Below are 12,195 nucleotides of genomic sequence, written 5' to 3' on the forward strand. Positions count from 1 at the left end.
CTGTATGATGTTCTTCCTTTTGAAAAAATCTTTCAGTCTGTCAGACAGTCAGTTAAGAGTAGGTAATTTTATTGAGTGCTCTCTCTGCCAGGATATTGAATTCCCTCACCCATCTCAAAAGCTTTGTGTTATCTTTGACTCCCACCTCTCCTTTGTGTTCTGTGCCTATCAGTTATGAAACGGCCTGGGACAGACTCCATTGCTCCTGCTTTTGCTGTTCTGGGCCCATGAGTTCAGCTGCATTTCATTTCCTGTCCTGGATGGCAATAAGGTGGTTAATTCTACCCTTACATAAAAAGCATTACTCTAACCAGTTTCAAGATGTTTCTGATCCTTACAACCAAAATAGTCATAATTAGAATACTTGCTGGTTTTACTCCTCCATAGGAAATCTACTTTATATGAAAACTAGTATTTTCTTCAGACCTCCCAATACCCTGTATCTCCACTTGCGTATTATTATTATTTTTTTAATCTTTATCTGTTGAAATTGCAGTTCTTCTTTAAAAGCCCAGTTTAGATGCTATTGTATTAATGAAAACTTGTCTCATTCAGGCCACCAGGCCATGAGATCCGTTGTTTTGTTTTGGTTTTACCTCTCTTATAATGCCTCCTTACTTCCTATATTTGGCATCTTGCTGTATTACAAGATTTCAGCCATTGTCCATCTTTCACCCTCATACAGTAGATTGCTGGGTATTTATGAGCAGGGAATGTTTTCTACTCATGTTTAAGACCTACACATGTAGCATGGTATTTTAGTCATTGTAAGAATAGATACGTGTAAAAAAAAAAAAGAAAAGTTGAACAAACAAAAAATGAGAACTACATAATATATTATAGGAATTCTATAGAACACTGAAAATCTGTTGTTAGGAAAACCTTTAATTGAAATAATAGAGAATATGTGTTATTTTAGAATTCTTACTCTGAAAATACTGTAATCTCTTCCTCTTTTTTTTTTTTTTTTTTTTTTTCCTCGCTACTCTCTTCAGGGTCTGGTAGGTATGGAGCCATCTTAGAAGCACCCTGAGACACCAGCAAATGGCAGAACCCTGACCATGGACCCAATACTAATTTAATTTAAAGAACACATTAGTATGATTTACATTCTGTTTTTGGGCAACATTTCAAAAGGGAGGCTTACAAACCTCCAGCAATTCACTGATGAGACAAATATGAATGAAAAATTGATAAGTAGCTGTGATAGAGCCAGTTGGAGCAACAAAAAGAACAAAGAAACAAATTTTAAAAGTATCAGATAAGTGCAGCTGGATCGTATACTGACAATTAGGATAGGCAACATTATCATCATTCATCATTCCCAGTTGAATTTTCACAGTAGGTGATACTATTCATTTGAAGAAACCAATTTATCTGTTCATTTCAACTCAATTATTCATAAATTCTGTGTCACTAAGAAGACATAAGAGAGCCAATGGATGATGAAATCTAGAAGTTGAGATCATATCCAATATTATGCTATTGAGTTGTAAGGGACCTTAGAGGACCATTTTGTCTCAGTTTCCTTCCCACAAAAGTCTCTTTTGCAAAATCCTTGGCCGATCCTTGTTAATCTTCAGGTAATCAAATGACTGGTGCATTTTATCATCCAGATTTTGTCACAGATACCACCTAAGGACTTCCCTGAACAGACCATTTAAACGAGACTTCTTTGAAATTCTTTATTACAGCATTGTCTTTGTTTCTTACATAGTGCTTTTTGCTGTACAATACAGTACTACTTATTTAATAATTTATTTGTTTACTGTCAATCTCTACCAATAGAATGTAACATGCATAAGAATAAGGACCTTGTTTAGCTTGTTCACTGATGCATTTAACTTTTCTAAAATAGTTCCAGGCACATGGCAAAAATTCTACTAAGATATAGTTCATGTTACTGAATAAAACTAAACATTACTTAAAACCTACAGTTATTATCTTTCAGGGCAGAACACGATTCCTAGAGGCTCCTGTTAGAAAGCCTTTCTACTTTTGGAGAAAAAACTTGTCATCTCATGACTGACTTCCTGTTCAGGCTTCTCTAACAGGGCTATTTTACCTTAAGGTTGAACATTTTAATATTTGAAGACTCAACCTTGAGCCAATCAAAAAGTTACTGAGTTTTAATCCTTTGTCACTCCCTCTCTTAGACACTGAGACAGATACACACACACACATACACGTATATATATATATACATGTATATGTATGTACATACACACATATACACATGTATATGTATATGTATGTACGTACATACATATACATGTATATATATACATGTACATATATATGTATATATATACGTGTGTATACCATTTCAACTATTAAATTTATGGTATATATACACACACACATGTATATGTATGTACATACATACACATATATACATGCACATATATGTATGTATGTGCATGTATATGTGTACATACATATACATGTGTGTATATATACATGTACATATATATGTATATATATACATGTGTGTGTGTGTGTATAACAAAAATTTAATAGTTGAAATGGTGGTTAAGATGCATATTTATCTTGTTACCAGGGCAGTTATTCTCACTTTCCTTGAGTTTATGGACTGTGTGTTATGAATCCATTAAAAATACAAATCTGCTGATCAGAAAATTACACATGCAAGAAAAAATTTACATACAATTTCCAGAGAGTCACAAATACATACATCTCTACTTAAAGACACTGAATGATGAACAAGATCTTTCAAGAAATAGGCTCTCTACTGATGGGCAATTGCCTTCCCTATGTCTTCATTTCTTGAGGTTTCATAAATGCATGCTATTGCACAGATGGTGGTTTAGAATCTAAATGGTTAACTTACTCAGGACAAGAAGATGCTTTTTAATGTCAAAGTGTGTAATTTTCAACTGCAAATTATGAATGGTAAATCAGATTCTCTGGTCTGAACCTCCAAATCACTTGGCAAAAAATTGTCTTTCAAAATTTAGGAACATAATTCTACTAACCATTGTTAGGAATATTTTTACTTACATGACCTTAATTCAGTGATTTGAAATATAATTGCACTCAAATCCTCTCTCTACTCTGTTCCTGATTGTCTCCTTTAATAAACTCCACTAAGAAAAAGAATTTATTTTTGGTTTGCAGGGATTCCAAAGGCGAGATATAAAGACCTTGATAGCTTCCTAAGTGATAAAAATTTTCCATAGGCAACACACATAAATAAAATGATTTGTTTTAATGTGCACTCATTATAGACACAGCCTGTTGTATTTCTCTCTACAGCAAATTAAATAGATGTTTTTATTCTGGCAGAAATCTCACTCTCCACACTTTGCTTTTGTCTCTCTTCTGAGAGGGATGAGACCTCCTCTGTCAACTTAGAAGCTCTTACTGTCACTAGGCAGAAAGAAAGCACCTCTCCGTGGATGAGGACTATCGTCTGCCAATAGATTTGGCTGTCAACCACCCAAAAGCACTGTCACTCAGTGTCAAAGCACTAACAACAAAGCAATTATCCACACAAAAAAGAAAGAAAATCAGAAGACCCAAGTTACGTAGATAAAACAGAGCCAGTGAAAAATATAACAAGCATCTCGAAAACTAAAGGGTGGTTCTTACTTCCCCCTCTCTCTCCCAATATGCTGCCACATCATCCGTAAAGCCTTCCTATTTTTTTTTTTTAAACTTAAAGCTTGGCAAGTATTCCCAATTATTTTCTGAAACACCAGCAACTTATATTCCATAGAACATACTTCTTCCACCAGTGGTTCTACCTTATTTGGGGAAAAATATATTCAGGATCAATTAAAATTCAGACAAATCTACAACTTAATTTGTAAAAGCCAAGTAGAAGCAGCCCTAGAAAAAAAGACTGTCACACAGAGGATAATTTTAAATGGACAGAATAGAATTAGAAACAGAAAAAGAACAACTGAATATTCAATTTTGGTAATACTAGGGAAAGTGTATCAAATATTATAATACTAAATAAAATGAATTTTAACCTATAGGCTACTAATAAGCCTTGTAGGCATTAATCAGGAATTCAAACTAAAGTTAGCATCCAAATATGGTAGAAAGATAGTGGCTTTGAAGAGAAATCATAAAGATCAGAGCAGAAATCAATGAAATAGAAACCAAAAAAACAATAGAACAAATCAACGAAACTAGGAGCTGGTTCTTTGAAAGAATTAATAAAATTGATAAACCCCTGGTCCGACTTATCAAAAAGAAAAGAGAAAGGACCCAAATAAATAAAATCATGAATGAAAGAGGAGAGATCACAACTAACACCAAAGAAATACAAACTATTATAAGAACATACTATGAGCAACTTTATGGCAATAAATTTGACAATCTGGAAGAAATGGATGCATTCCTAGAAACATATAAACTACCACAACTGAACCAGGAAGAAATAGAAAGCCTGAACAGACCCATAACCAGTAAGGAGATTGAAACAGTCATTAAAAATCTCCAAACAAACAAAAGCCCAGGGCCAGACGGCTTCCCGGGGGAATTCTACCAAACATTTAAAGAAGAACTAATTCCTATTCTCCTGAAACTGTTCCAAAAAATAGAAATGGAAGGAAAACTTCCAAACTCATTTTATGAGGCCAGCATCACCTTGATCCCAAAACCAGACAAGGATCCCACCAAAAAAGAGAGCTATAGACCGATATCCTTGATGAACACAGATGCGAAAATACTCAACAAAATACTAGCCAATAGGATTCAACAGTACATCAAAAGGATTATTCACCACGACCAAGTGGGATTTATTCCAGGGCTGCAAGGTTGGTTCAACATCCGCAAATCAGTCAATGTGATACAACACATCAATAAAAGAAAGATCAAGAACCATATGATACTCTCAATAGATGCTGAAAAAGCATTTGACAAAGTACAGCATCCCTTCCTGATCAAAACTCTTCAAAGTGTAGGGATAGAGGGCACATACCTCAATATCATCAAAGCCATCTATGAAAAACCCACCGCAAATATCATTCTCAATGGAGAAAAACTGAAAGCTTTTCCGCTAAGGTCAGGAACTCGGCAGGGATGTCCATTATCACCACTGCTATTCAACATAGTACTAGAGGTCCTAGCCTCAGCAATCAGACAACAAAAGGAAATTAAAGGCATCCAAATCGGCAAAGAAGAAGTCAAATTATCACTCTTCGCAGATGATATGATACTATATGTGGAAAACCCAAAAGACTCCACTCCAAAACTGCTAGAACTTATACAGGAATTCAGTAAAGTGTCAGGATATAAAATCAATGCACAGAAATCAGTTGCATTTCTCTACACCAACAGCAAGACAGAAGAAAGAGATATTAAGGAGTCAATCCCATTTACAATTGCACCCAAAACCATAAGATACCTAGGAATAAACCTAACCAAAGAGACACAGAATCTATACTCAGAAAACTATAAAGTACTCATGAAAGAAATTGAGGAAGACACAAAGAAATGGAAAAATGTTCCATGCTCCTGGATTGGAAGAATAAATATTGTGAAAATGTCTATGCTACCTAAAGCAATCTACACATTTAATGCAATTCCTATCAAAGTACCATCCATCTTTTTCAGAGAAATGGAACAAATAATGCTAAAATTTATATGGAACCAGAAAAGACCTCGAATAGCCAAAGGGATATTGAAAAAGAAAGCCAACGTTGGTGGCATCACAATTCCGGACTTCAAGCTCTATTACAAAGCTGTCATCATCAAGACAGCATGGTACTGGCACAAAAACAGACACATAGATCAATGGAACAGAATAGAGAACCCAGAAATAGACCCTCAAATCTATGGTCAACTAATCTTCGACAAAGCAGGAAAGAATGTCCAATGGAAAAAAGACAGCCTCTTCAATAAATGGTGCTGGGAAAATTGGACAGCCACATGCAGAAAAATGAAATTGGACCATTTCCTTACACCACACACAAAAATAGACTCAAAATGGATGAAGGACCTCAATGTGCGAAAGGAATCCATCAAAATCCTTGAGGAGAACACGGGCAGCAACCTCTTCGACCTCTGCTGCAGCAACATCCTCCTAGGAACAACGCAAAAGGCAAGGGAAGCAAGGGAAAAAATGAACTATTGGGATTTCATCAAGATCAAAAGCTTTTGCACAGCAAAGGAAACAGTTAACAAAATCAAAAGACAACTGACAGAATGGGAGAAGATATTTGCAAACGACATATCAGATAAAGGACTAGTGTCCAGAATCTATAAAGAACTTAGCAAACTCAACACCCAAAGAACAAATAATCCAATCAAGAAATGGGCAGAGGACATGAACAGACATTTCTGCAAAGAAGACATCCAGATGGCCAACAGACACATGAAAAAGTGCTCCATATCACTCGGCATCAGGGAAATACAAATCAAAACCACAATGAGATATCACCTCACACCAGTCAGAATGGCTAAAATCAACAAGTCAGGAAATGACAGATGCTGGCGAGGATGTGGAGAAAGGGGAACCCTCCTACACTGTTGGTGGGAATGCAAGCTGGTGCAGCCACTCTGGAAAACAGCATGGAGGTTCCTCAGAATGTTGAAAATAGAACTGCCCTATGACCCAGCAATTGCACTATTGGGTATTTACCCTAAAGATACAAATGTAGTGATCCAAAGGGGCACATGCACCCGAATGTTTATAGCAGCAATGTCCACAATAGCCAAACTATGGAAAGAACCTAGATGTCCATCAACAGATGAATGGATCAAGAAGATGTGGTATATATACATAATGGAATACTATGCAGCCATCAAAAGAAATGAAATCTTGCCATTTGCGACAACATAGATGGAACTAGAGCATATTATGCTTAGCGAAATAAGTCAAGCAGAGAAAGACAACTATCATATGATCTCCCTGATATGAGGAAGTGGCGATGCAACATGGAGGCTTAAGTGGGTAGGAGAAGAATAAATGAAACAAGATGGGATTGGGAGGGAGACAAACCATAAGTGACTCTTAATCTCACAAAACAAACTGAGGGTTGCTGGGGGGAGGGAGGTTGGGAGAAGGGGGTGGGATTATGGACATTGGGGAGGGTGTGTGCTTTGGTGAGTGCTGTGAAGTGTGTGGACCTGGTGATTCACAGACCTGTACCCCTGGGGATAAAAATATGTGTTTATAAAAAATAAAAAATTATAAAAAAAAAAAAAGAAAGATATTGGCTTTGTAACAAATTGAATTTTCTCCCAGGCTATGCAGTTATTTATTTTTAAAAAGTTCTTATATTCATTCAATAATTATTTATTAAGCACCTCAAATGTCCCCCAAACTACTAAAAAACCTGAGAATGCATAGGTGAAAAGTAAAAGGAGACTTGACTAGTCTTGGAAAGAGTCTACTGGTAAAGATGAATGGAAGCAAGTAGATAAAAGATAATTCTTGGCTAGGGTGTCATGATAGTTCAGCTCTCTTTCAGGCTTTATATTTCATTTGTCCTTTGCCTTTGATCAAGTCATTTCCTTTCTCTGGAGCAAATTTCTGTGCTCTGCAAAATAAATGAGATGGGCTATCTGTTAATCTATAATAGACATTTGGTTCTAAAAAACTCCTCATGATTCTATTTGATGGCTCCTAAAATCTCTTTCTGTAACTCATATTTATACTTATAGGAAGATAACCTGGCTAACAAAAATAATTGGGGTACAACACTGAAAATAGTTTGTGAGTTTTTTGCCCCTGAAATCCATAATTTTTACTTTAGCCCACTAACATCATCATCATTATAATTAACATTATTACATTTTCAGGTGCTGGAATTTCTTCAACTTAATGGGAACATACACAAGAAAAAATGAAATTGATAAAAATATCCAAAATATTGAAAATACATTAAAATTTTGGGAAGGTGTGGGGACGATGAACAAATTTAACTAAATTTTGAGGAGGGAGGAGGACGATGGCAGAGGAATAGGAGATCTAAATATCATCAGGTCCCATGAGTTCAGCTAGATAGTTATCAAACCATACTGAATACCTACAAACTGAATAGGAGATAGAAGAGAAGAGCAGCAATACTAGCAACAGAAAATTGATCACTTTCCAGAAGGTAGGATGTGTAGAGAAGTGAATCTGAGGCAACATTTGGAAAGATAGACTGTGGAGGGAGGGGCCAGCTCCCGGCGAGTGAGAGAGCAGCAGAGTACAAAGTCGGAACTTTTAGAAGTCTCCTCCACTGAGTGTCATCACTTCAGATGCTAAGCAGGGGATGGAGCCCTCACGGGGACTGTGTGGTCTCAGGATCTGCAGGGTCACAGAAAGACCAGGGTGTTTGAGTGTGGCAGAGCTCCCAGGTATCAGGTAGCAGGGAAGCTGGCTGCAGAGACGGGGTCAAGGAGTGGGCTCTCAGCTCGGGATTATCTTAAAGCATGATGCATGGCACAGCTGGGCCACTGCTCTTCAGGCAAGGATCCAACAATCAGCAGATCCAGGGAAACTCACCCTCCTTCTCCCAGGGGAATGGTTGGGAGTGCACTACAGGAATCAGGTGGGTTTGGAGACACTAAACGGGACTGTGCACTAGAGATAGAAATGCTCAGTAACAGGCTGGGTGAGCTTGGACTTTGGCCAGAGACCAGGGAGACAAGAGGGGTTGACTGCTTTTCTCTGAAGGTGCATTGAGAAATGGAGGCCTGAGCTCTCAACTACTATGGGGCCAGAGACTGGGAGACCATCATTTTCATTCCCATCCTCCAAACTGTACAGAAAACGTTCAGGGAACAAAGGCACCCAAGAGGAGCTGATTACTTATCCTGACACCTGGCAAGGGCAGTGCAATTCTTCTTTGGGCAAAGACATTTGAGAATCTCTACAAGAAGTCCCTCCACCAGAGAAGATTAGTAAGAACATCCAGCCTAGACCAGATTCACCAAACAATGAGAACTGTGGAACTACAGAGCTAGGGGAAAGCAACACATAGAATTCATGGCTCTTTTCCCATGATCCCTTAGTTTTTCAAAGTTAAGTTTTTAAAATTTTACTTTCTTTTTTTTATTTTTTTTTGGTTTTTCCTTTTTCCTATTTTAATGTTCTTTAAATATTTTATCTTATCAATACCTTTTAAAATATTTTTAAATTTTCATTGTTATAGTCATATTTTATCCCTTCATTGTATTTAACCTTATTCTTTGTATAAATATAGGATTTTTATTCTTAAAATTTGGGGATACAATTTCTTTCAATAGATCAAAATATACCCTAAATCCAGCACATGGCTTTGTTATAGGCTCCAACCAGATCACATTCTTTCCTCTTTATTCAACAAACTTCTTATCAATTCCTTTTTTAGAATGGGTTTAAAATTTTCATCTTTACAGTCATATTCCATCCTTCATCATGTTTACCCTAATTTTTGTGTATATGTAAGTTTTTCTTTCTTTAAAATTTTGGGAGGTAGTTTCTCCTAGCAGACCATAATACACCCCAAATCAAGTGTGTGGCTCAGTTCTATTCACCAGTCTAACACACACACATACATACACCCACCCACACACACATTTCCCCTTTTTTTCTCCCCCGGTTTCAGGTCTCTTCTGATTTGGTTAGTGTATATTTTTCTGGGGTCAATGGATCATTACTACACATTTAGTTTTTTGTTCTCTCACCCATCTATTCTTATCTGGATAAAATGACAAGGTGGAAAAACTTACCACAAAAAACAAACAAACAAACAAACAAAAAAAACCCCAAGAGGCTGTACCAATGGTGGCTAGGGACTTAATCAAGATGGACAAGTCATATGTCAGAACTAGAGTTCAGAATAATTATTATCAAGGTGCTAGATGGTCTTGAAAAAAGCATAGAAGATACTAGAGAATCCCTTTCTGGAGAAATAAAAGAACTAAAATCTAACCAAGTCAAAATAAAAAAGCTATTAATGAGGAAGAATAAAAAATAGAGGTTCTTACTGCTAGGATGAATGATGCAGAATAGAGAATTAGTGATACAGAAGACCAAATGATGGAAAATAAAGAAGCTAAGCAAAAGAGAGACAAACAACTACTGGACCACAAGGAGAGAATTTGAAAGATAAGTGATGCCATAAGACAAAACAATATTAATATAAGTGGGATTCCAGAAGTAGAAAGGGAGAGAGAGCAGAAGATATACTGGAGGAAATTATAGCATAGAATTTCCCTAATTTGGTGAAGGAAACAAACATCAAAATCCAGGAGGCATGGAGAACCTCCCTCAAAATTAATAAAAATAGATCCATACCCCATTATCTAATAGCAAAACAAAATTCTTACTGAAAAAGAGAAAATCCTGAAAGCAGCTTGGAACGAGAGGTTGGTAACATAAAATGGTAGAAATATGAGATTGGTAGTAGGCCTATCCACAGAGACCTGGCAGACCAGAAAGGACTGGCATGATAGATTCAGAGCACTAAACAAAAATATGCAGCCAAGAATACTATATCCAGCTAGACTGTCGTTGAAAATAGAAGGAGATGAAAGGCTTCCAAGAAAAACAAAAACTAAAAGAATTTGCAAACACCAAACCATCCCCACAAGAAATATTGAAAGGGGTACTCTAAGCAAAGAGAGAGCCTGAAAGTAACAGACCAGAAAGGAACAGAGACACTACACAGTAATAGTCACCTTATAGGCAATACAATGGCACTAAATTCATATCTTTCAATAGTTATCCTGAATGTAAATGGGCTAAATGCCCCAATCAAAAGACACAGGGTATCAGAATGGATATAAAAATAAGACCCATCAATAAGCTGCCTACAAGAAACTCATTTTAGACCCAAAGACACCTCCAGAAGGGGTTGAAAACAATTTTCCATAATAATGGACATTCAAAGAAAGCTGGGGTGGCAATCCTTATATCAGATCAATTTAATTTTAAGTAAAAGACTATAATAAAAGATGAGGAAGGACACTATATCATACTTAAAGTGTCTGTCCAACCATAAGATTGAGCAATTTTAAATATGTATGTCCATAACATGGGAGCAGGCAATTATATAAACCAATTAATAACAAAATCAAAGAAACACATTGCCAATAATACAATAATGTAGGGGACTTAAACCCCCTTACTGAAATGGATAGGTCATGTAAGCAATAGATCAATAAGAAAATATAGGCTTTAAATGGCACACTGGACCAGATGGAAATCACAGATATATTCAGAACATTCCATCCCTAAGCAACAGAATACACATTTTTCTCTAGTACGCCTGGAAAATTCTCCAAAATAGATCACATCCTGGGTCATAAATCAGGTCTCAACTGGTACCAAAATATTGGGATCATTCCCTACATATTTTCAGACCACAATGCTTAGAAACTAGAACTCAACCACAAGAAGAAAGATGGAAAGAGCTCAAATTCATGGAGGTTAAAGAGCATTCCACTAAGAAATAAATGGGTCAATCAGGAATTTATAAAGAAAAATTTTAAAAATTAATGGAAACAAATTAAAATGAAAACAATTGTTCAAAATCTTTGGGATACAGTAAAGGTGGTCCTGAGAGGAAAGTACATAGCAACGCAAGCCTTTCTCAAGAAACAAGGAAGTTCTCAAATACAAAACCTAACCCTGCACATAAAGGGGCTATAGAAAGAATGGAGAAGAAAGCCTAAACCTAGTAGAAGAAGAGAAATAAGAAAGATCAGAACAGAGATCACTGAAATAAAAACCAAAAGAACAGTAGAACAAATCAATGAAACTCAGAGCTGTTCTTTGAAAGAATTAATAAGATTGATAGCTCCCTGGCCAGATATCAAACAGAAAAGAGAAAGGACCCACATTAATAAAATCAAGAATGAAAGAGGAGAGATCACAACCAACAACAAAGAAAAACAAATAATTATAAAAACATATTACGAGCAACTATACACTACCAAATTTGACAACCTGGAAGAAATGGATGCATTCCTCAAGACATATAAACTACTAAAACTGAACCAGGAAGAAATAGAAAACCCGAACAGACCCATAACCAGTAAGGAGATCGAAGCAGTCATCAAAAATCTCCCAACAAACAAGAGCCCAGGGCCAGAAGGCTTCCCAGGGGAATTCTACCAAAGTTTAAAGAAGAATTAATATGTATTCCCCTGAAACTATTCCAAAAAATAGAAATGAAAGGAAAACTTCCAGACTCATTTTATGAGGCCAGAATTACCTTGATCCCAAAACCAGATAAAGACCCC

Source organism: Mustela nivalis, assembly GCF_964662115.1.
Source record: "Mustela nivalis genome assembly, chromosome: 3".
NCBI classification, from domain to species: Eukaryota; Metazoa; Chordata; class Mammalia; order Carnivora; family Mustelidae; genus Mustela; species Mustela nivalis.